This window comes from Simochromis diagramma, unplaced genomic scaffold (genome assembly GCF_900408965.1).
Source record: "Simochromis diagramma unplaced genomic scaffold, fSimDia1.1 OVJJ01000386.1, whole genome shotgun sequence".
Lineage (NCBI taxonomy): Eukaryota > Metazoa > Chordata > Actinopteri > Cichliformes > Cichlidae > Simochromis > Simochromis diagramma.
This window is the reverse complement of record NW_024387210.1, coordinates 6,317-30,312: the sequence shown is the minus strand read 5'-3', so window position 1 is coordinate 30,312 and position 23,996 is coordinate 6,317. Positions and strand designations below refer to the sequence as shown.

The window sequence follows — 23,996 nt, the reverse complement described above, 5'->3', positions numbered from 1 at the left end:
GAAAGAGACAAACATGTACAGACTGAACTATCTGTTCAACAGTCAGAGTGTTTCTCTAACAGGAGGACACTCTTTACACTCAACTCGGCACAGAGTTACTGAGGAACCAGGAGACATGAGCATAAACCCAGGATAAAGGGTTTCAGTGAATGTGGTGTTGAAGGTGTGGAGGTGGATCAGAGTGTCAGAGGAGACTCTGTAGAAGGACAGAGTGCCAGCAGGACAGTCCAGATACACTGCTACTCTGTTACAGACGGAGGAGGATGAGGAGGAGATGGATGTCTCTTTCTTATTGTGACAGACATAATGAGGACCATCATCAGTGCAGTACAGACTCCAGGACTGATCATTGTTTCCAAACAAACAGTCATAACTGAGTCCTTTCCTTCTGATTTTGCTGTAACTCACTGATATAATAACTGTTATTCTCCACTCGACCTCCCAGTAACAGCGACCAGTCAGACCATTTCTACACAGCAACTGCTCATAAACATCAAATCTGTCTGGATGATCAGGATATGATTGAACCTCCTCCACACGTGTCACCTTCCTGTTGTTGTCAGACAGTTTGAGGTTTGTGTGTACTGTGTTTGTGTCGATTGTGAGTTGACAGGAATCTGATGGAGAGAACAAACACAATCCAGCTGCAGTTATTGATCCATCATCTGTTCATTGATTGACACTTTGATCATGAGTCCTGACATCAGAGATGTGAATGAGTGATGCTTTGTTTTCATGAATCACATTAAAAGCACACTTACACTTCCTCAGACCTGGTCTCAACCATCGGACTCCAGCAGGCTCCACCCTGAAAGGAGGAGGGGGGTCAGACCAGCACAGTCTCTTTCAGCATGCAGTGTTGGGAAGGTTACTTTTAAAATGTATTCCATTACAGAATACAGAATACATGCCCCAATATGTATTCTGTAACGTATTCCGTTACATTACTCAATGACAGTAACGTATTCTGAATACTTTGGATTACTTAATATATTATCATGCTTTTTACAACAACGTGAATGTACTATTGCTGTGTGATTTATTACTATTACTGAAGGTCCGCGACTCCGAACTGTAGTAAAGGGACCTCTGACTAATACGGCGGGGTCCCTGTAGGCTCGTAGCCGAAAAATAGCTTCACTTTGTTGTGTGGGTCAACTTTTCTTGCGAGAGACAGAGAGAGGCGTTGAAAGACTGCTCCAACGGAACTTATTGTTTTTGGAGGAAAACACGAACACGGTGTACAGTCGAGTCTTAATAGCTTACTTACAACTGGGCTCGTCAGGCACTCTTCTTGGCTGAAGTGGTTATTATTATATTTACATGCTTCCAGCTCCCGTTTTTCCTTGATGACAACTCGTACCTTTCCACTCCCCTTTTTCTCCCTCCTCGCGCTCACAGACCCATAACGTGTATGGCAGTCCATTCTCCCTGCAACACGGACTACACTGCCCATGATGCTACATTCTTTAGAGCTATGCTTGTAGCATTCTGCCTGTTAGCTTAGCACAACAACAACAACAACGAAAAGGCGCTCTCTCACCCAGGAAACACACAGTCGCAGAGAGAGAGAGAGCATCGCCCTGTAACCATGGCAACCGTAACGCTGCCGCCTGGAACAACAGAACGTAGCTGTCAAACAAAACCCAAACAGTCCTGACCCGCGACAAAATGAAACAGGAAAGTACCGCAGTGTAATCCATTTATTTCAACAAAGTAACTGTATTCTGAATACCACCTTTTTAAACGGTAACTGTAACGGAATACAGTTACTCATATTTTGTATTTTAAATACGTAACGGCGGTACATGTATTCCGTTACTCCCCAACACTGTCAGCATGCACATATGGACATTACATCACTCTCATACACATACTGTTAGACACCAATAAAGGAACAGTCCAACATTTTCACAACTACACATCAATCCATACGTGGATCAAACTGTTGATGATCTGGCTTCTTATTGCTTTGATTTCTGAATCTAAAGAGTGAATGCATTTAAACCAGGAACCACAAATCTAGGCATTCAAAGTTGATAAAGTACCATGGAGTTTTGTAGGGTCAAGCATCACACCAAATCTGGTATATATTGTTTCTATTTTATACAGTACATCTTTGAAATTATACATTCCAGTTATGGCAGCACTTGGTGTGGTGATTAGCACTGTTGCCTAACAGCAAGAAGGTGCTGAGATCCATTCCATCACCTGGCCAGGTCCTTTCTATTTGGAGGTTGCACAGGTTTACTCTGGATTCCTCCCACAGCCCCACTGGCCAGTCCACTGAGGTGGCTGGTATTGGAAGAGGCAGGCTGGCCAGGTCAGGCACTACATTTATTTATTTTTGCAAGCACTAAAAGTGCATAAAAGATCAGCTCGCTTCTCGCGATGAACCCGCCTCTTTCGAGGATTTAGTTTCCCTTTCCCTCCAGATAGACAACGCCTGAGGAAGAGGGAAGCTGAGAGAAAAACAGACTCCGCAGGCCATTTCCTCACTGTCTTCGGGTTGACTTCCGCTGCACTACCAGTACAAACATCCACCCCAGTTATTGCCTCTTCTGTCACAGATTCTGTGCTGGAACCGATGCAAATTGGGCATTTCCAGCTCTCAACTATTTTTAATGGTAAAAAAATGGCCTGCATTTGTATAGCGCTTTACTCAGTCCCTAAGGACCCCAAAGTGCTTTACACTACATTCAGTCATTCACACACTGGCAAGCTACATTGTAGCATTGTACATTGTAGCCACAGCTGCCCTGGGGCGCACTGACAGAGGCGAGGCTGCCGGACACTGGCGCCACCGGGCCCTCTGACCACCACCAGTGGGCAAACATGGGGTTACTATCTTGCCCAAGGATGTTTGGAAACCAGCCAGGAGGCAGCCTGCCTGCATGCAAGAGGATGCAGAGTCAACCATCACTGGGATCGAACCACCGACCTTCTGATTAGTGGCTGACCTGCTCTGCCACCTGAGCTACAGCCACCCCGTAAGGTGGTTTGCCTGATCACTTTCTAGTATCCTGCCCCAAATGGTTAAAAAGCTCCACCTGCAGGTATGTTCTGGGATACAGGTGGGCAGATCAGTTACTAATATTAAACCCTGGCTACTGCTCCCTGTGTTTTTGCAGGCTTACCAGGCTACTCCAACCCCTTCAGGCTCTCGCTGATTTCGGTGTCGGGCAGAGACTTGTTGATTGAGAGTTAGCTAAACAGTTGCACACTCCTCTCCTAGCACTCGAACTTCCCATACTACCCAAAGCTATTAATCACAATCAAAATAAATAATCAAGTGTTTGCCCACATCACTCATCAAACTGAAACTGTCATGCTAGTTAGATCCTGTAATAATAATAATAATAATAATAATAATAATAATAATGAACAGCCAGGAGAGTCACTTACCTTTTTCCCATTCAATTTTCCCAACTTATTCTCGGTTTCCACTGGTTAACTCTCATATAGAATGGCTCTAGCTCTTACCTCCATCCCATTAGAGGACCGTGACCTACAGGAGGTGTTCAGCAAACAAAAGGCTGTCTCGCTACCAACCCACAAGATTGTATGACTTTCCCAGCGTTCAGGTCGCCAAGCAAAGCTTCAGCCATGTGGCTTTTTTTTCTCGTCGCCTAACCCCAGCCCAAAGAACTACGATGTAGGTGATGGAGCGTTAACTACTCGCTTAACTTTAAAAAACTTAAAAAAGTAGACTGAATTCAACTGTACACATCAGTTTTCCTTCCAAGAAACATTCCATTACTTATCTGTATAACAGAAGAAGTCACTTAGATGAGTGATAAAACATCCGGAGAAACTAAACTTTTGGGCATGTCTTTGGCTGTAATTCAGGAATTAAGAGATTTTTTTATGTATAGATTTTTTTTTTCAGTTATTGTTTCAATTGGCTTATTTTCAGCCTCAGCAGCATCTCTCAGAAGAAAACCAGTTTAAACTTTGTGCCAATCATCAGACAAAAAGTGAATTCACATCAGAGTGGAATTCATAAGATCAAAAGAATAAGCACTTAAGATTGTGTTCTGCAGGGGAATGATAAGTTTCATATCCTCCCTCTCTCTTTTTAAATGTAACTCATAAAACAAGCAAAACTACTAATCTGTACAAGTTACAGATGTCCTTCTAGGTAAATATGCACAACTCTTTTGAAGTGATTTGAACTGTGAGTTAAAGGACATGCAGAAGAGGATGCAGAAGATGCAGAGTCAACCATCACTGATGCAGTCTCTCCTGCATAAAGTTCAGATGCTCGTTTTCCTGTGTGGGTGTCTGATGCCACAAAACAGACTCAGAGCTATAACATCCTAAATGACTATGATATGGAACAGATGTGGGTGTGTCCTCATCTCCCAGAGGAATTCCAATTGTTGTCATAAAAAAAAAAAAAAACATGCACACACAAAAACACCTGAAAATATAAACATCAACCAAAAATCAGCAGTAACTTACTTACTTTATGAGGTCTGTGAAAATTATTTCCATATGATTTACAGTATATATCACAGCATCAAGGGTCTTTATAAGCACGGAGCATAGTACTAAAGTGAATCAGTTTCAGCTTTTGTTTTTCCATCCATAAATCAATTCTCTTCCGCTTATCCTTTTCAGGGTCGCAGGAGCCTATCCAAGCTGTCTTAGGGCGAGAGGCAGGGTACACCCTGGACAGGTCGCCAGTCTTTTGCAGGCCAAACACATAGACACAGACACACATAGAATCATTCCACATCGAAAGACCTCAGCCTGATGGTGGAATTGAACTCAGGACCTTGTCACAGTGAGTTAACAGTGCTAACCACTGTGCTGCCCAGTTTTTTTTTTTCATTATGCATATTTCAGTAATAATTAAATTTCATTATCTGTATCTTTACCACACTTGACTAGGTGTAGGTACTGTAGGTGCAGTGAATGCTTAAATTATGCTCTTTGGAATATACTAGACATTCAATGTTAAGATTCAGCACACTGTGTTTGGATTTTGATTAAATTACATTAATAAATATGTATGTAATATTATATAAAAAATAAAATTACACACTCTGTGATCATCATTTATGTCCAGTTCAGAATAAATGTGTGCACTCACATATTAAAATAAATAAAGTCAATAATATCTGCTAAGACTGGAGATAATATAAGGAGTGAGAGAACTGACAGCTATTATTTATATCAGCCTGTCTCAGTTCTTTTAATTCTAAGTATCATAAAGTAATGTGGTAACATGTGGACTGATGTGTTTACAGACAGCATTTTAACCACTAGTTTAAAGGCGGTAGGTTGCACCCTTCGATCTAACACTGTATAAATGTAACAGGGCTCAGTGCTGGTTCTAATAGTCTGAGCTGCTTTAAGCTTTGTTTGTGAAGAGCACAGCAGCATGATCTTAAAAGAGTGGGTCTATGTGCTGTGACACTAGCATTAGCCATGTTAGCACGTTACCTTTAACACCTGGTCAGGCTGAGTCTAAAGGCGTACATTAGGAGGTTCAGCTCTCCATTTTACTGTAGAGTCCCTTCATTCTTCACATATCCATGTCGGGCAGAGAGTACATCTGAAGGCTGAATGGCCTTTTTGCAAGCACACACACTTTCTAGCATTGCAAAGCTATGAGTACAAATAGCAGTGTATAAAAATCCAGGCAACCAGCCTGTGCCTGTGAGTACCTTAAATCACGCTGCGTGGCTAGTTTGCATTGCTTCAGGGTTTTGGAAATGAGATAATCCAATAACCAATCTGATAGCTGATCCAATAGTTAATTCCAGAGCTAATCCGATACCTAATATAATATAATAATATATTAGCTAATCTGTGAGCTGACAGGAAAGGGAAATGGATTTTCAAATGAGGAGTGGAATTGCCTTTTCAAATACCAGAAAGAAATCCTGGATTTTTGAATTCATTTCTTTCTTTCTCTCTCTTTTAAAATATGTTTAATATAAATTAAATTTAAAACATCTGCATGAAACAAAGAGGAAGTGTGTGAAAGAGACAGGGAATGTTTCTAAGTCTTCCTCCTCTATCAGATATTCTCTCCATACCTAAGAGTGTCCAGTCTCCAGCATGGATCCTGCAGTCCAGCCAAAAGCAGCTTCATTCCTGAGTCACCTGAATGATTGTAGCCCAGGTCCAGTTTTCTAATTTGGAAGGGGTTGGAGCTCAGAGCTGAGGCCAGTGACGTACAGCCTTCCTCTGTGATCAGACAGCCTGACAGACTGCAGACACACAAAACAACAATCCACCTCTGAACAATGATTTTGTGTTTGTCATATACAATAATGTCTATCCATTTCTATCCATTCTATTTTATTTTATTTTATTTAAAAAGGACAATTTTAAACAGACAGTCATTGTCATGTCAAGCTTTTTTACACTATGAGCCAACCCGCTAAATTATTAGAGAGAAAGCCCAAACTCTCAGACAATCTGCTTTGAGCAGCACTTGGTAACTGTGGAAAGGAAGAACTCCCTTATAAATAAAGATCCTTCCAATAACAACAGGCTTCAGGAAGAGGTTTAAGGGATTATGGTAAATAGAAGAAATAAGCAGAGAGACGAGAACAAAACACAAATGAAGGAGAGAGGGGACACAAGTTAAATATTAATTGAACTTTAAACTTCAAAGTTTAAATATTAAAGTTAAATAAGTTTTAGAAATACTATAACTTGGCATTGTTGTTATTGTATCTTGTGTATTTTAATTTATATATTTTTTACCTTCATGAACAAACTTGTTCATGAGCAAAACTGTTTATTTTTCTTGAGCAACAAACTCCTCAAATTCAATATTTGGATTGTAGCAAAATCTGAATTACGAATTTGTGGAACTGATACTAAAACTCTAAACTAAAACCTGCCATTTATGAAACACTGTCTTTTTTTTACTCTGTGAGTGAGAAATGAGAAGTTGTTTTTTTCGGTGGATACTCGGAAATTGAATATAGTTCTGGCCTTCCAACCCATCTCTAATTGCCTGGCTGTCCTCACTCTCAACAGCACCATCAGAATCCACATCGCTGTTGTCTGAATCTGTTTTGAATCAGTGACGCGTGAGCAGAACAACTGAGAGGAACAGGCCTTTTGTTGGCTAAATTAATTCAGGTACATCAGCACAAACTCAACTACCACATTGATTGCTGTAGAACAAATGGCCTGATTAAACAAAACATGCCACAAGAAACATAACCCGTACCGTACTTTTCTGTTACTAATTAAACAAAAAATTGACTGTAAAAATTCTTCTCACAGTACTTAGAACCTAATAGATGGATGGCTGCAAATTTACACCAGCTTAATGAGGGGAAAACTGAAGTCCTTGGCTGTGTTCCAATTCAGGGTCTGCACGCTTGAAGTACGTGCACTACGCGTACTACGTACGGTGCGTACTATAAGTACGAGAAGTGCGGAAGTGAGAGGCTTGTGAAATGGGACGGTCTAGCCTTCGTCGCGCTGTTCAGGTTGCCTAGCAACCATGATACTAACCGCGAGAAACGTTACATACAGCATTGTTTGACATAAATGAAGGAAGAAAAAAAGTTTTGTTGGTCATTCATTTTTGTCATGACATCACTTTGATTAGTTGAGTATCTGAGGCTGAGACCACGGGACTGTAAAACATGATTGTTGGGCTTCACTTCTGTACTGAACAGTCATTTCAAGATTAGTTAGTAAATAACAATTAGCTAATGTTGTTCATGAGACTAAAATCCTCTCACTGTGGTAATGTAAATATAATATGGCCAATATTATAGTATTGTCAGAATATTATATATATATATAAAAAACACCCAGCACGCCCCTGCGGGCGGTTTATCCTTCAAGCTCGGGTCCTCTACCAGAGGCCTGGGAGCTTGAGGGTCCTGCGCAGTATCTTAGCTGTTCCCAGGACTGCGCTCTTCTGGACAGAGATCTCCGATGTTGTTCCCGGGATCTGCTGGAGCCACTCGCCTAGCTTGGGAGTCACCGCACCTAGTGCTCCGATTACCACGGGGACCACCGTTACCTTCACCCTCCACATCCCCTCGAGCTCTTCTCTGAGCCCTTGGTATTTCTCCAGCTTCTCGTGTTCCTTCTTCCTGATATTGCTGTCATTCGGAACCGCTACATCGATCACTACGGCCGTCTTCTTCTGTTTGTCTACCACCACTATGTCCGGTTGGTTAGCCACCACCATTTTGTCCGTCTGTATCTGGAAGTCCCACAGGATCTTAGCTCGGTCATTCTCCACCACCCTTGGGGGCATCTCCCATTTTGACCTCGGGACTTCCAGGTTATACTCGGCACAGATGTTCCTGTACACTATGCCGGCCACTTGGTTATGGCGTTCCATGTATGCCTTGCCTGCTAGCATCTTGCACCCTGCTGTTATGTGCTGGATTGTCTCTGGGGCATCTTTACACAGCCTGCACCTGGGGTCTTGCCTGGTGTGATAGACCCCAGCCTCTATGGATCTTGTACTGTATATATATATATATATATATATATATATATGTATATATATATACATATATATATATGGGCAGACCACAGCGACCTCCCTGAACAGGGTCCAGTAATCATCACAGTGGCAGATATCCAAGAAAGGGTCTCCAGTATGAAGAGTTGGACAGCACCAGGGCCCGAAATGGTTCACGCCTACTGGCTAAAGAAGCTGACTGCACTCCACGAGCGTCTGGCAGCACAAATGAACCAGCTGCTAGTTAACGAGAGACACCCGGAATGGCTAACCGAAGGTCGGACGGTCCTGATCCCCAAGGACCCCAAGAAGGGACCGGTCCCCTCCAACTACCGACCAATAACCTGCCTCAGTACTACATGGAAGCTCCTGTCAGGCATCATATCGGCTAAGATGAACAGGCACATGGGTCAATACATGAGTGGGACACAGAAAGGAATTGCCAAGAATACCAGAGGCGCAAAACACCAGCTACTGGTAGACAGAACAGTCAGCCGAGACTGCAAGACCAGACTGACCAACCTGTGCACTGCCTGGATTGATTACAAGAAGGCCTATGACTCAATGCCCCACAGCTGGATACTGGAATGCCTAGAATTGTACAAGATCAATGGGACCCTAAGAGCCTTCATCAGGAACTCAATGGGGATGTGGCGTACAACACTAGAGGCCAACTCCAAGCCCATAGCACAAGTCACCATCAAGTGAGGGATCTACCAAGGAGATGCTCTGTCCCCACTGCTGTTCTGCATAGGCCTGAACCCCCTCAGTGAGATCATTAACAAGACTGGCTACGGATACCGACTACGGAACGGAGCAGTTGTCAGCCACCTCAGCCACATCAAGCTGTATGCCAAGAGTGAACGAGACATCGATTCACTGATCCACACTACCAGGCTATACAGCAATGACATTGGAATGTCGTTCGGACTGGAGAAGTGTAGTCGGATGGTAACAAAGAGAGGGAAGGTAGTCAGAACTGAGGGGATTGAACTACCAGAAGGCAACATTGCAGACATAGAGGACAGTTACAAGTACCTGGGGATCCCGCAGGCAAATGGGAACCATGAAGAGGCCGCTAGAAAGGCTGCAACCACCAAGTACCTGCAGAGGGTCAGGCAAGTCCTGAGGAGTCAGCTGAATGGTAAGAACAAGATCCGGGCCATCAACACGTACGCCCTGCCCGTGATCAGGTACCCTGCTGGGGTAATAGGCTGGCCAAAGGAGGAGATAGAAGCCACTGACATAAAGACAAGAAAGCTCCTTACCATGCATGGAGGGTTTCACCCCAAGTCCAGCACCCTGAGGCTGTACGCTAAGCGGAAGGAAGGGGGCCGGGGACTGGTGAGTGTCAGCACCACAGTCCAGGATGAGACAACGAACATCCAAGAATACATTGGGAAGATGGCCCCAACTGACCGAGTGCTCAGTGAATACCTCAGGCAGCAGAAACCCAAGAAAGAGGAGGGAGACGAGGAACCATCATGGAAGGAGAGGCCCCTGCACGGTATGTACCACCGGCAGATAGAGGAGGTGGCTGATATCCAGAAATCCTACCAGTGGCTGGACAAAGCTGGACTGAAAGACAGCACAGAGGCACTAATCATGGCAGCACAAGAACAAGCTCTGAGTACAAGATCCATAGAGGCTGGGGTCTATCACACCAGGCAAGACCCCAGGTGCAGGCTGTGTAAAGATGCCCCAGAGACAATCCAGCACATAACAGCAGGGTGCAAGATGCTAGCAGGCAAGGCATACATGGAACGCCATAACCAAGTGGCCGGCATAGTGTACAGGAACATCTGTGCCGAGTATAACCTGGAAGTCCCGAGGTCAAAATGGGAGATGCCCCCAAGGGTGGTGGAGAATGACCGAGCTAAGATCCTGTGGGACTTCCAGATACAGACGGACAAAATGGTGGTGGCTATCCAACCGGACATAGTGGTGGTAGACAAACAGAAGAAGACGGCCGTAGTGATCGATGTAGCGGTTCCGAATGACAGCAATATCAGGAAGAAGGAACACGAGAAGCTGGAGAAATACCAAGGGCTCAGAGAAGAGCTCGAGAGGATGTGGAGGGTGAAGGTAACGGTGGTCCCCGTGGTAATCGGAGCACTAGGTGCGGTGACTCCCAAGCTAGGCGAGTGGCTCCAGCAGATCCCGGGAACAACATCGGAGATCTCTGTCCAGAAGAGCGCAGTCCTGGGAACAGCTAAGATACTGCGCAGGACCCTCAAGCTCCCAGGCCTCTGGTAGAGGACCCGAGCTTGAAGGATAAACCGCCCGCAGGGGCGTGCTGGGTGTTTTATATATATATATATATATTAGGGGTGCAACGATATTCGTATCGATATTGAACCGTTCGATACAGTGCTTTCGGTTCGGTACGCATATGTATCGAACAATACAATTTAAAAAAAAAAAAAATAAAATAATTTTTTTTTTTTTTTTTTTTTTTTTTTTTTGTGTCCCGTTTGGATCTATAGCCATCAGAATTGTTGTCTTGAGGCCAAGAAAGATGCCAAGAGGATTTATTTTAAGTGGATCATCATATTGGTCCATTTGATTGACCTTTATTATAATTATGAATTTATTTTATTTTCAGTTGCAAACGGGACAGACATGACTGTGGGATAGGACAGGGGGAAAGAATGAAAGAAAGAGGGGGAGAGAAAGAAAGAAAACCAAAGGGGAGAAAAAAAAAAGAATACAAAATTTGTAATTTATTTTATCAACTTTCCTTCTGACGATGCTGTCAGTGTTGAGCGCTCAGTGAATCTGCATTTGACTACTCCGCCTAGGCTCGAGAGTGCAGCCTAGGCGGAGTAGTCGAACGCAGATTCACTGAGCGCTCAACACAGCCATGGTCAGAAGGAAGAGCGCAGGGCAAGCTAGCGAGACAGAAGTGGACCTCCCCACCCTCATTCAGATCTGGCGTTTGGAATTATTTTGGTTTTCATGTGACGTATGACCCTGAAGGTAAGCGAGTCATGGACTAAAGTAAAACAGTATGTTGGATGTGCCATGCAATGCTCAATTACATGGGTGGGAGCTAGTGTGTTAGCGCAGTTAGCTCGTTAACGTGTTGGCCGTCTAGCCCCTCTGTATAGGGTAGCTCGTTAACGGAGATTTGCCGTGTTGTGGCGTTAAGGTTATTTCAACGAGATTAACGCTGACAGCACTAGTGGGAACACAACGAATATGACTGCACATTTACACCGACATCATCCTAGTGCAAAGACAAAAACAACAAGCATGCATGCTACAAACTTTAGCCGAGTCATTTAGACAGCTGTTAGCACAGGATTCTCCTTATGGAGACCTGATATGTTTAATATGCTGCTGAGAATATAGCCCAGAAGAAGCGGATAGTATAGCTTTTATTTTGGAAAGAGACATTTCTCTGTAATAAACTCTCTTTTCCAAAGATGAGTGATTCCTCAATCAGATACAGGGCTCGCAATATCGCTAGCCCGGGGCTAGCGATTTTTTTCAGTCGGGCTACCAAAATCTATCTCTTCCCTGCCTGTCGGGCTATTGTAGGAAGGAAAAATATATGTCAATGTTTTGCATTCTTTCAGAAATGTAGCTGGGTAATTATGTCATTGGGTGAGCCACTGTCAATATGTGACAGATTGAAATCGTGTTTGGATTTGCGCTTGTTTTTTTGCTTTCACTTTGCAATCGCGCGAACTGTGTATAGAGAGCGACAGCACTGATCTGTGAGTGATGATAATTTGTGCACCAATTCCTCTGACATCGTCTTATTAATTGTTAGCTTACTATGCAAACATGACAAGTGAAATCTCCCGCAGCTTAAACATGTGAGAGGTTGATCGCGCAGAGAATCGCTGAGCTTATGTGAGTGCGGCAGGATATATATTTCACTACGATGACCTGGATGATTGAGAACCTTCACAGACAGATATATATTTTAGTTCTGCTGAGCCAAATAAGACAGGTCAGGGTGAAGAAGTGACAGCCAAAGAAAAGCTTACCACAAAACGGAGAAGTTATGACAAATCAGACTATAAGGCAAAAAGAAAGTGCAGCTTTATGGTTTCATGGACAAAAGAATTTCTGTGGCTGCAATATGACGAGCTAAAAAACAACACGCACAAGGGTTAGGGTTAAATTTAAAAACTGTACTTTTGTGTTAAAATATATATTTATAATTTTAATAAATGACAAATTAAAAAGGCATGAACATTTTTTTTGTATCGAAAAAATATCGAACCGTGACACCAAAGTATCGAACCGAACCGAACCGTGAATTTTGTGTATCGTTGCACCCCTAATATATATATATATATACACATATTAGGGGTGCAACGATATTCGTATCGATATTGAACCGTTCGATACAGTGCTTTCGGTTCGGTACGCATATGTATCAAACAATACAACATTTGTAATTTATTTTATCAACTTTTCTTCTGACGATGCTGTCTGTGTGGAGCGCTCAGTGAATCTGCGTTTGACTACTCTGCCTAGGCTGCACTGTCGAGCGCAGATCCACTGAGCGCTCCACACAGACAGCATTGTCAGAAGGAAGAGCGCAGGGCAAGCTAGCGAGACAGAAGTTAAGCTCTCCTTGCAACATGGCAAATTGAACCTCCCCCACCCTCATTCAGATCTGGCGTTTGGAATTATTTTGGTTTTCATGTGACGTATGACCCTGAAGGTAAGCGCGTCATGGACTAAAGTAAAACAGTATGTTGGATGTGCCACGCAATGCTCAATTACATGGGTGGGAACTAGTGTGTTAGCGCAGTTAGCTCGTTAACGTGTTGGCCGTCTAGCCCCATGCACGGGGCTATCAGGGGTAGCTCGTTAACGGAGATTTGCCGTGTTGTGGCGTTAAGGTCATTTTAACGAGGTTAACCTGAAAGCACTAGTGTGGAACACAACGAATATGACTGCACATTTACGCCGACATCATCCTAGTGCAAAGACAAAAACAACAAGCATGCATGCTACAAACTTTACCCGAGTCATTTAGACAGCCATTAGCACATGATTCTCCTTATGGGGACCTGATATGTTTAATGTGCTGCTGAGAATATAGCCCAGAAGAAGCGGATAGTATAGCTTTTATTTTGGAAAGAGCCATTTCTTTGTAATAAACTCTCTTTTCCAAAGATGAGTGATTCCTCAATCAGATACAGGGCTCGCAAAATCGCTAGCCCGACGTCCTGGGGCTAGAGATATATCCAGTCGGGCTACCAAAATCTATCTCTGCCCTGCCCGTCCGGCTATTGTAGGAAGGAAAAATATATGTCAATGCTTTTGCATTCTTTCGGAAATGTAGCTGGGTAATTATGTCATTGGCATCGGTGAGCCACTGTCAATATGTGACATATTGAAATCGCGTTTGAATTTGCGCTTGTTCTTTTGCTTTCACTTTGCAATCGCGTGAACTGTGTATAGAGAGCGACAGTACTGTTTGGTGAGTGATGATAATTTGTGCACAAATTCCTCTGACATTGTCTTATTAATCGTTAGCTTACTACGCAAACATGACAAGTGAAATCTCCCGCAGCAAGCTTAAACATGTGAGAGGTTGATCGCGCAGAGAATCGCTGAGCTTATGTGAGTGCGTGTGTAAAAGCAGCAGGATATATATTTCAGTTCTGCTGAGCCAAATAAGACAGGTCAGGGTGAAGAAGTGACAGCCAAGGAAAAGCTTACCGCAAAACGGAAAAGTTATGACAAATCAGACTATAAGGCAAAAAGAAAGTGCAGCTTTATGGTTTCATGGACAAAATAATTTCTGTGGCTGCGATATGATGAGCTAAATAACCAGGGGTGCACATAAGTGGTCCGCAGGTGCGCATTCGCTGTCAAAATAAAAAACACGCACAAGGGTTAGGGTTAAATTTAAAAACTGTACTTTTGAGTTAAAATATATATTTATAATTTTAATAAATGACAAATTAAAAAGGCATGAACATTTTATTTTATATCGAAAAAATATCGAACCGTGACACCAAAGTATTGAACCGAACCGTGAATTTTGTGTATCGTTGCACCCCTAATATATATATATATATATATATATATATATATACACACACACACACACACACACACATATATATATATATATATATATATATCTAGAGGCTCTGAAACAACAAACATCACTAATGTCACACAACTGTGCCGACATGTGGCCAACAGCTATGTTTTAATGTTCTTCCTTATTAAACATTCGCGCATAAATAAGTGACGTCATAGTCAGTACTTACTTTTGACAGTTCACTCTTCGGCCGCTCCCTTCTGCCGTATTTTGCGGCAAAATTATCCACACCCACCGCCGCGCTATGAATTGTGGGATATATGGTACCACGAAGCGTGCACCGGACCACGCTTGATATTTGGGGAAATCGACGGCGCATTTGGAGTACGCATTTGAAGTACACTTTGAATTGGGACAGCCGTCGTCGCGTGGCGGTGACGTAATCGCACTTAAAATGCGTACTTCAAGCACGCAGACCCTGATTTGGGACACAGCCCTTGTATGCGCTCATGACAGAATTTTATCCCAGATAGTAAAAGCCCTTGGTCCTCTCTCCTACTTTAGGTTAAATCCTATATCAGGAATTTATGTGTCACTTTGGACTCGATTCTTACACTGAATGGTCGTGTGAAGTCTCTGGTTCGGTCTTGTTTTTTTGTCATTTAAGAGATGTGGCTAAGTTAAGCCCTATTTTGTATCGCTCTGACCTGGAGATGTTATACATGTATTTATTTCCTCACGCTTGGACTATTGTAACTCACTGTTATGTTTATGTATCTAAGCAAAGGTTCTCTGGATTGTTGGCTGGTTGTGCAAAACACTGCAGCTAGGCTTCTGACAAAATCTTTTAAGTATTCACATGTGACACCGTTGCTATCTCAGCTACACTGGCTTCCTGTGGAATTTAGAGTCCATTTTAAGATCCTGATCTTGACTTTTATAGCTTTGCATTGACTGGCACCATCCTACATCTCTGATCTGCTACAGTTCTATCTCCCTAGGACAGACCTTCCCAAAGTGTCGGGCGGGGGGGGGGGGGGGCGCAGAGCCATGGCAGGGGGGGCGTGGGTTGAAAAGGGGGGGGAAAAAACAAGACGCTTGGACACTGCTAGCACGGGCGCCTACAGAAACGCAAAGCAGGAGATGAAGCATCGCTGAATATGTTTCCAAACCAACTTCATTCTAAGCCAAACACTAGAAAATATGGTGAAGCATATCTTCCCTTTGGCTTCACCTGCACAAGTGCCAAGGTAGGTCTCCCCTGCAGAATTGGTTTTCTCTTCATTGGGAGCAGCGCTGGGCTGTTTAAATCACGGACAAACAGTACCCCACATTTGTGATTTTTAGTTCACAAACACTTCTTGTAATGACTAACTACTCCTGACATTTTGGAGATATACATACTATACTATACTTTACACAGTAAAGTTACAGCGGGATACAAATAATATCAGGCTGATCCTGCCACGATTTGTTCCCTCGGTTCAAATCCCACAGCTGTTTATGTTTTTAAACCCATTTTGCACAGGGAGACATTTTTTGAAAAATGTATTGATAGCAATGTTGAATATTATTACACAGGAAAAAAACCCAAATACATGTAAAATAATTACACCGTGACGCCTCTGCCTTTGTAAATGGAGGGACAGTAACTGCGTGTGTATAAGTAAGCGTGTAAAACCTGCAGATAGTCAGATTAACAGTATTTTGTCTCTATCTGCCATTCTGCAATTCATCTCATGTAAACAATAACGTGCGCACAGCGTGACGTGAAAAACGCACATACTTTTGATGCTGCGTGACAAACTCTGTATTCCTTGTCCACACGTAAACGCAAAAAAGGAGTTTTAAAAGTCTCAGTTTTCAGTGATTTGAAATGCCGTGTACGTGTGGACGAAACAGCTGCGTTTTCAAAAATACCTGTGTAGGTGTGTAAAAGAGTTTATTTTATTACTACCTGTAATTTACTGCAGATTACTTGTATTTGATTAATTGTTTACAAAATGTTTGAGGTGTCAAATAAACCGCAATGGAGCAAAATATGGGTGTGTGTGGTTGGAGGATTTTTTTGTAGAACAAAGGCGGGCCCAGCAAAAAAAAGTTTGGGAACCACTGCCCTAGGAGATCCCTGAGGTCGTCTGATCAGGGCGTACTTGCTTTTTAACATCCTAAGATGAGAACTAAGGGGGACAGAGTTTTTGCCACTGTGGCCTCTAGACTGTGGAACTCTCTCCCCCAAACCTTAAGAACTGTGGGCTTAGCAGTTATTTTTAAAAACAATTACTTTGTGATTCTGCCTAGAAAGGTGCTATATAAATAAAATTGTATTTATTTATTTATTTAATAATCTATCCAAAGTTAAATTAAAGGTCACTTGACAATTTTAAAACGCTTAGTTGTTTATCAAATAATACCATTCAGAACTGAAATGATCAGCGGTGAAATATTTCACTCCTGACCTGAGAGTTTCCAGTGTACAATGTGGACTCTGTAGTGCAGCAGACAGAAGCTTGACTCCTAAATCCTGTAGATCATTGTTACTCAGGTCCAGCTCTCTCAGACTACAGGACTGGGAGTTGAGAACTGAAGACAGGGCACCGCAGCTTCTCTCTGAGAGGTTACAGTGAGTCAGTCTGAAAGAAACACACAAACAAATGAAATCAGTCAAATAAAACAAAAATTTGAAAATACGTAAAAATCCTGTAAAACTACTAAAGACATAATCTCTGACTTGTGACTGGAAATGCAATCTTCTCAGATCCATTTGTACATTTTAATAGCACATTCAGACAATGTAAAACAGTAACACTTTAATTTTTTAAACTTGTTCTGGTAACATCTCCCCTCCTGAAAAAAATCTCTCCTAGTAGCAACTATCACACCTGCAGCAAGCAAAAGATACAATATTTTCCACTGTCAGAGATTATTTAAATGACTGCAGCTATTGTTGCACCCGACCAGTCCAGCTGGTATTCACACAAGATCACATGGGTAATGCAGGACTGAGCGCGAGGCCTGGGTTTTGAAATTTAGTGACTTGCCATACATAAAATAACAGTTCAGAGATCACAAAAATGATACTAATGTTACTGAAATTAATACCAGTGTCTCCACATGTAGAATTACACCTTTCAGCAGTTAATCCTACTAAGGTGTTTTTGCATCACCGAAACATCTTTGTTATGTGTCAGACTTCTTAAGAAAATACCTTAAATGAAATATAAATAACTCTAACACACAATTTTAAATTAAATAAATTAGTTAAGAAAACAACATCACTATATCTCAGAAACCAAAATGATATCTCACTTATTCTGCTACCCAAAATCAGAGTCCTAAATAAAAGGCCACTTGACAAGGCTATAAAGCATAGTTGTTTATAGAGGCAAATCATTCAGACTGTAAATGATCTGCAGTGAAATATTTCACTCCTGACATGCAGTGTTGGGTAAGTTACTTTAAAAAAGTAATTAATTACTATTACTAATTACTTAATCAATATTGTATTTAAAATACTTATCTAATTACTGTGCCTGAAAAGTAACTTAATTACTCAATAAGTAATTTAACTAAATACTTATTAAAATCCCCATAAACCTTGAGTGGACAAACAATAGAAATTAAACTCTTTAAATAATAAATAATTTTTTAAAAAATACGAGTCAACATGAAATAGTTTAGCCTTTTTGCTTCCTGAATCATCTTTATTACATTCTATAAAAAAAAACATTCTTTAATAATTACATTTTTTAGTAAGGAATGTAACTTTCTTTAGCTAAGAAACACAATTCCAGAATAATTTCCAGAAATGACGTGCAGCTGCACTACAGCGATGTTAAAGCGGCAGAGTTTATTTTTACCTTTAGAAGATAAATTATTGAAATTAAATAATGATTTTCAGCGAGTTTAGTTATTTTACAATGTAACGCAAGTACATTGTAAGTAACTGTATTTAAAATACCTAAAAATGAACAGTAATTAGTTACTCTACTTTTTCAGTGGAAAAGTAATTTAAATACAGTAACTGCTGACCTGAGAGTTTCCAGTGTACAGTATGGACTCAGTAGAGCAGCAGACAGAAGTGTCACTCATAAATCATGTAGATCATTGTTACTCAGGTCCAGCTCTCTCAGACTACAGGACTGGGAGTTGAGAACTGAGGACACCGCACCACAGCTTCTCTCTGAGAGGTTACAGTGACTCAGTCTGAAAAAAGAAACAAACAAACTAATGAAATCAATAAATAAAACAAAATTTGTGAAAAAATGTAAAAATGCCAACATGCAACACAATTAATGGTTAACAAAATAACTTCATTAAAACACAATTGCCCTTCTAGATCAGCACTTAGTCCTTGTAAGGTCCACTTCCCCCACCTTCTGATTCAGAAGACATGAATACAAACTGCAAATCTAATAAAAACATAATTTCTGATTTGTGATTAGAAACGTAATCTTCTCAGATCTATTTGTACAATTTAGAGCCAAGTGGACAGCCGAAACAGGAACATTCATAGCAACAAAGATGAGAGAAGACATCTTTTCAGTAAATATTATGCTGTCAGGAAATACCAAAGGTAGGTAAATTCTAGTTGTTGTGGCTTTTTGGTAAGACATGATTTGTACTCTTCTGCTGCTTAGGGCTGGGCAATATCATACCGTTCACGATAATATTGGTATAATGTTAGGCAATGATAAGAAAATGAAATATTGCGATAGAATATAAGTAAAATGTGCATGCGCAGTGCATTTGTTTTCATACGCACATGTCAGAAAAAGTATGGCGGCGACGGAGAATGAGAAGGGCGAAAGCAGATCGTTGAATAAAACAGATGAACCAAAATTGGTTTGTAAAAACGGGGCCAACTTCAGTAGTGTGGAACTGGTGAGGTTTTTGTCTGTCAGATACCCACCAATTTTTGGTAGAACATGCAAGCGGGCTGAAAAACCTGGAGCTGCACAAGGTCAAAGCGTTAGCGCCGTCCAGTCCCACACACGGGGCGATCCGCGTTAACTTGCTAACGGTGATTTGCCATGTCATTTTAACGAGATTGCTGAGAGCACTGATTTTAATACTACTTTGTTAAGCTATGAAGCCGCACCGCTTGATTGATTGTCGGAGCATTACGGCTACCATAGTCACGTGCCTTATGGAGTAATACCTACTGTGATTCAACATAATATTAGTATTGTGTGTGTATAACCTCTTTTTATGTTTTGTGGACATTATACATGGTTATGCTCAGGATATGTCGGCCCATTTCCACTGAAAATGCCCTTTGGTTTAACTGTCAGCATGGAATTTGCATTTGCACTGTAACATTTTTATATAGCTTTAATGCACATAAAAAAACAGCTGCTTGTTTAAGTTAAAATACATTGTTCGGGGGTTTTTTTTTGCACTAATAAAGTTGTAGAGTTGTTAAGTATTTTGTCTCGCGTCAATTATATTGTCAGTTATATCGTTATCGCAAATTTTCAAATATATATCATGATAAATATTTTTGGACATATTGTCCTACCCTACTGCTGCTCTTTCTACACCTTGTGGATGAGTTGCTCTGATATCAAGAAACATGTACCTCATTCAAGTTTTTCCTCTAAACTAAAGTTTTTCCACACTCTATTCCAGCTACAAATCACAGGTGGAACCCTTCAAATCAAATCAAATTGATTTCTATAGCACTTTTAAAAGCAACAGAGTTGACCAAAGTGCTTCGCAATTAGTTCAGAACATGAGAAAACAATAGAAAAACAAATACAGATAAACGAGATGAGGCAATGACAATGTATACAACATAAAAACAAGACAAAAATAGCAAACAGAAAAAAAGGCCTGATGGTACTCAAACTGAACTCGAATTAAAAGCCAACATAAAAAATTGAGTTTTAAGGCATGCTTCTAAAGACTGACTAGACTCTGAAGTACGAATATCATCTGTCAAGTTAGTCCAGAGTCTAGGCACTGCAACTGCAAAGGCCTGATCTCCTCTACGCTTCAATCGAGACCTCGGTTGTACTAAGAGCATCTGGCTAGACAATGTCATTGCTCTTTAAATAGAAAAGAAAGAAATAACTGTGCCCATGTGGATCCTTATCATTCAAGATCGTGAAAAGATTCTATGCTCAGAGAATATTGTTGATTTCATGTGACAGAGAAGATTTGGGAGATGCAGGAGGTGAAGATTTCTCAGAACACTAGGCACTTTGACTTCACTGTATAAAGTAGGGAAGTCAGAAAAGGAGGGAGAAGTGAGGAGATGGACACAAAGGAAATGTCTTGGGCAGACTCAAACTCAAGCACTGGAGTCACAACTCTAACCTTTAGTACATGAGTCACATACTCAGTAAACTATAGCAGCAGTCAGCAGTTTGTCAGTTAATTTGAAGACGATGAGAATGGCTATGAGCCAATCCAAAAACAACCTCATCAGCAGCCACGAAAGGGGAAAAAAGCATTGAGACTGAATGGTCTTCTTGCTCAAGTAGTGAGCCACTGTACTCATTGTACAGGCCATCCAAGCTGATTTCAACTTTTGATCCCAGATACCACCTGGAAAATCATCCAAATTAGGAGATTTTCCCTGATCTGAGTTGTGTTTTCAATTCAGTTGTAACAAAAGAAGAGCTGTTATCTGTGTGCCCACAATAAAAAGAAAGACAATGTACATGTGTAAAGTCTAAAATCATTAAAAGCAATGGAAAAGCTTATTTTGGATATTGGTGCAGTTTATCATCAAAGGCTGGCAAAAAGGACACCGTGTTGGCAATAAATGGCATGAAGTCTGAGTTGTTTTTGTATTTTTGTTTTTTGTGGGCGGATTATAATCTGGAGGAAATTTTATGGCAGCCATAGAAGAGACAACCAGGGAAAGTATGCTTAAGACGGAAGGAGCTAGAACTGCTTGTTTGATATGCACCAAAGTCTGCACCAACAATTTGACAACTCCCACTTGGCAACAGTGTGAAGGAAAAACTCCAGGAGAATGAGGCTCAGGAGGTACAACCATCTGCTGTTAACAGTTTGGGGTGAGGGGAGAGCTCAGGTCAAGAATAGTAAACAAACACTGAAGCCCAAGGCACAGTGTAGTAAAAACTAATGATTAAATGCAAAACTGGTGCATGAACACATGGAAAGTAAAGTTTGATTGTTTGGTTTTTTTTAAAAGACCAGTAACACAGCAGCAGCACTAATAATGATACTGCCATAGTTTTTGGATGTTGCATCACAAGAACATTGAGTTTATGAGACATTAAAAAGGTTACAGTTGTTTTAGAGTAATTGCCATGCTTTGGGACACAAATTCTTACAAAGACGGAAAGTCTGATTAAATAAATTACAGACTCAACTGCATGATAAAAGTAGAGGGATCAGTACAAATGTACTTACACAGCTTTGTTGGAGGCTTTGACCACTGGCAGTAGCCTCCGAAGAGCCTCCTCTGAAGCTGAGTATTTCTTCAGGTCAAATACATCCAGATCTTTTTCTGATGAGAGTAAGATGAAGACCAGAGCTGACCACTGAGCAGGAGACAGTTTATCTATGGAGACACCTCCTGAAGTCAGTGACTGTTGGATCTCCTCTACTAGAGAACGATCATTCAGTTCATTCAGACAGTGGAACATATTTATGCTTTTCTCTGCAGACAGATTCATACTGAGTTTCTTCTTAATGTACTGGACTGTTTCCTGAATAGTCTGTGAGCTACTTAGTGTGTCTGGCAAAAAATTTCGTAGGAGAATCTGATTGGGCTGCATTGAAAGACCCAGGAGGAAGCGGAGGAACAAGTCCAGGTGTCCATTTGGACTCTGTAAAGCCTTGTCCACAGCACTCTGGTGGACATACTGTAGTTTTGGTGCATTAAAAAATTTTGACCACCAGGACGATGTCTGTTGTTCTTCCAGCAGATTGACTGCAGAGTTGATGAAGGCCAGATGGACATGAAGAGCAGCCAGAAACTCCTGAACACTCAGATGGATGAAGCAGAACACCTTGTCCTGGTACAGTCCTCTCTCTTCTTTAAAGATCTGTGTGAACACTCCTGAGTACACTGAGGCTGCTCTGATATCAATGCCACACTCTGTCAGGTCTGATTCATAGAAGATCAGGTTTCCTTTCTGCAGCTGATCAAAAGCCAGTTTTCCCAAAGACTCAATTGTCTTCCTGCTCTCTGGAGTCCAGTGTGGATCTGTCTCAGCTCCTCCATCATACTTGACCTTCCTTATTTTGGTCTGAACCACCAGGAAGTGGATGTACATCTCAGTCAGGGTCTTGGGCAGTGTTCCTTTCTCTCTGGTTTTCAGCACATGCTCCAGAACTGTAGCAGTGATCCAGCAGAAGACTGGGATGTGGCACATGATGTGGAGGCTTCGTGATGTCTTGATGTGGGAGATGATCCTGCTGGCCTGCTCCTCATCTCTGGATCTCTTCCTAAAGTACTCCTCCATCTGTGGATCAGTGTACCCTCTAATCTCTGTCACCATATTAACACATTGTGGAGGGATCTGATTGGCTGCTGCAGGTCGTGTGGTTATCCAGATGCGAGCAGAGGGAAGCAGGTACCCCCTGATGAGGTTTGTCAGCAGCACATTCACTGAGGTGGACTTTCTCGGGTCAGTTAGGATCGTAGTTTTGTGGAAGTCCAGAGGAATTCGAGACTCATCTAGACCATCAAAGATGAACACAACTTGGAAGTCTTCAAAGCTGCAAATTCCTGCTTTTTTGGTTTCAGAAAAGAAGTGATGAACAAGTTCCACCAAGCTGAACTTTTCCTCTTTCAGCACATTCAGCTCTCTGAAAGTGAATGGAAATATGAACTGGATGTCCTGGTTGGCTTTGTCTTCAGCCCAGTCCAGAGTGAACTTTTGTATTAAGATTGTTTTCCCAATACCAGTCACTCCCTTTGTCAGCACTGTTCTGATTGGTTCATGTCTTCCAGGTGATGCTTTAAAGATGTCTTCTTGCCTGATTGTTGTTTCTGGTCTGGCAGGTTTCTTGAACACAGTTTCAATCATTCTGGCCTCATGTTCATCATTGATCTCTGCAGTCTCTCCCTCTGTGATGTAGAGCTCTGTGTGGATCTGATTCAGAAGCGTTGGGTTTCCTGCTTTAGCAACCCCCTCAAACACACACTGGAACCTCTCCTTCAGGTTAGATTTGAGTTTAAACTGACAGTTTTGAAGACCCTCTGAATTTAAAACAGGAAACAAGATGATTAGTGTAATCCATTTTATATAGAATGAAGAATAATATAATACACACACACACATACATACATACATACATATACATACATACATATATATACACACACATACACACACATATATACACACACATATATATACACATATATACACACACATATATATATATACACATATACATATATATATATACACATATACATATATATATATATATATATATATATATGAATCGCTACCTTATCGTGGTGGAGGGGTTTGTGTGTCACAGGGATCCCAGGGGCTATGTTGTCTGGGGGCCTTT

The 23,996-nt window shown here is 41.5% G+C and overlaps 1 pseudogene; it reads right to left on the bottom strand.

Annotated features, from left to right (window-relative positions):
• Window positions 1-669: 669 nt before the first annotated feature.
• Window positions 670-23,755, bottom strand: LOC120746459 (annotated as a pseudogene).
• Window positions 23,756-23,996: the final 241 nt, after the last annotated feature.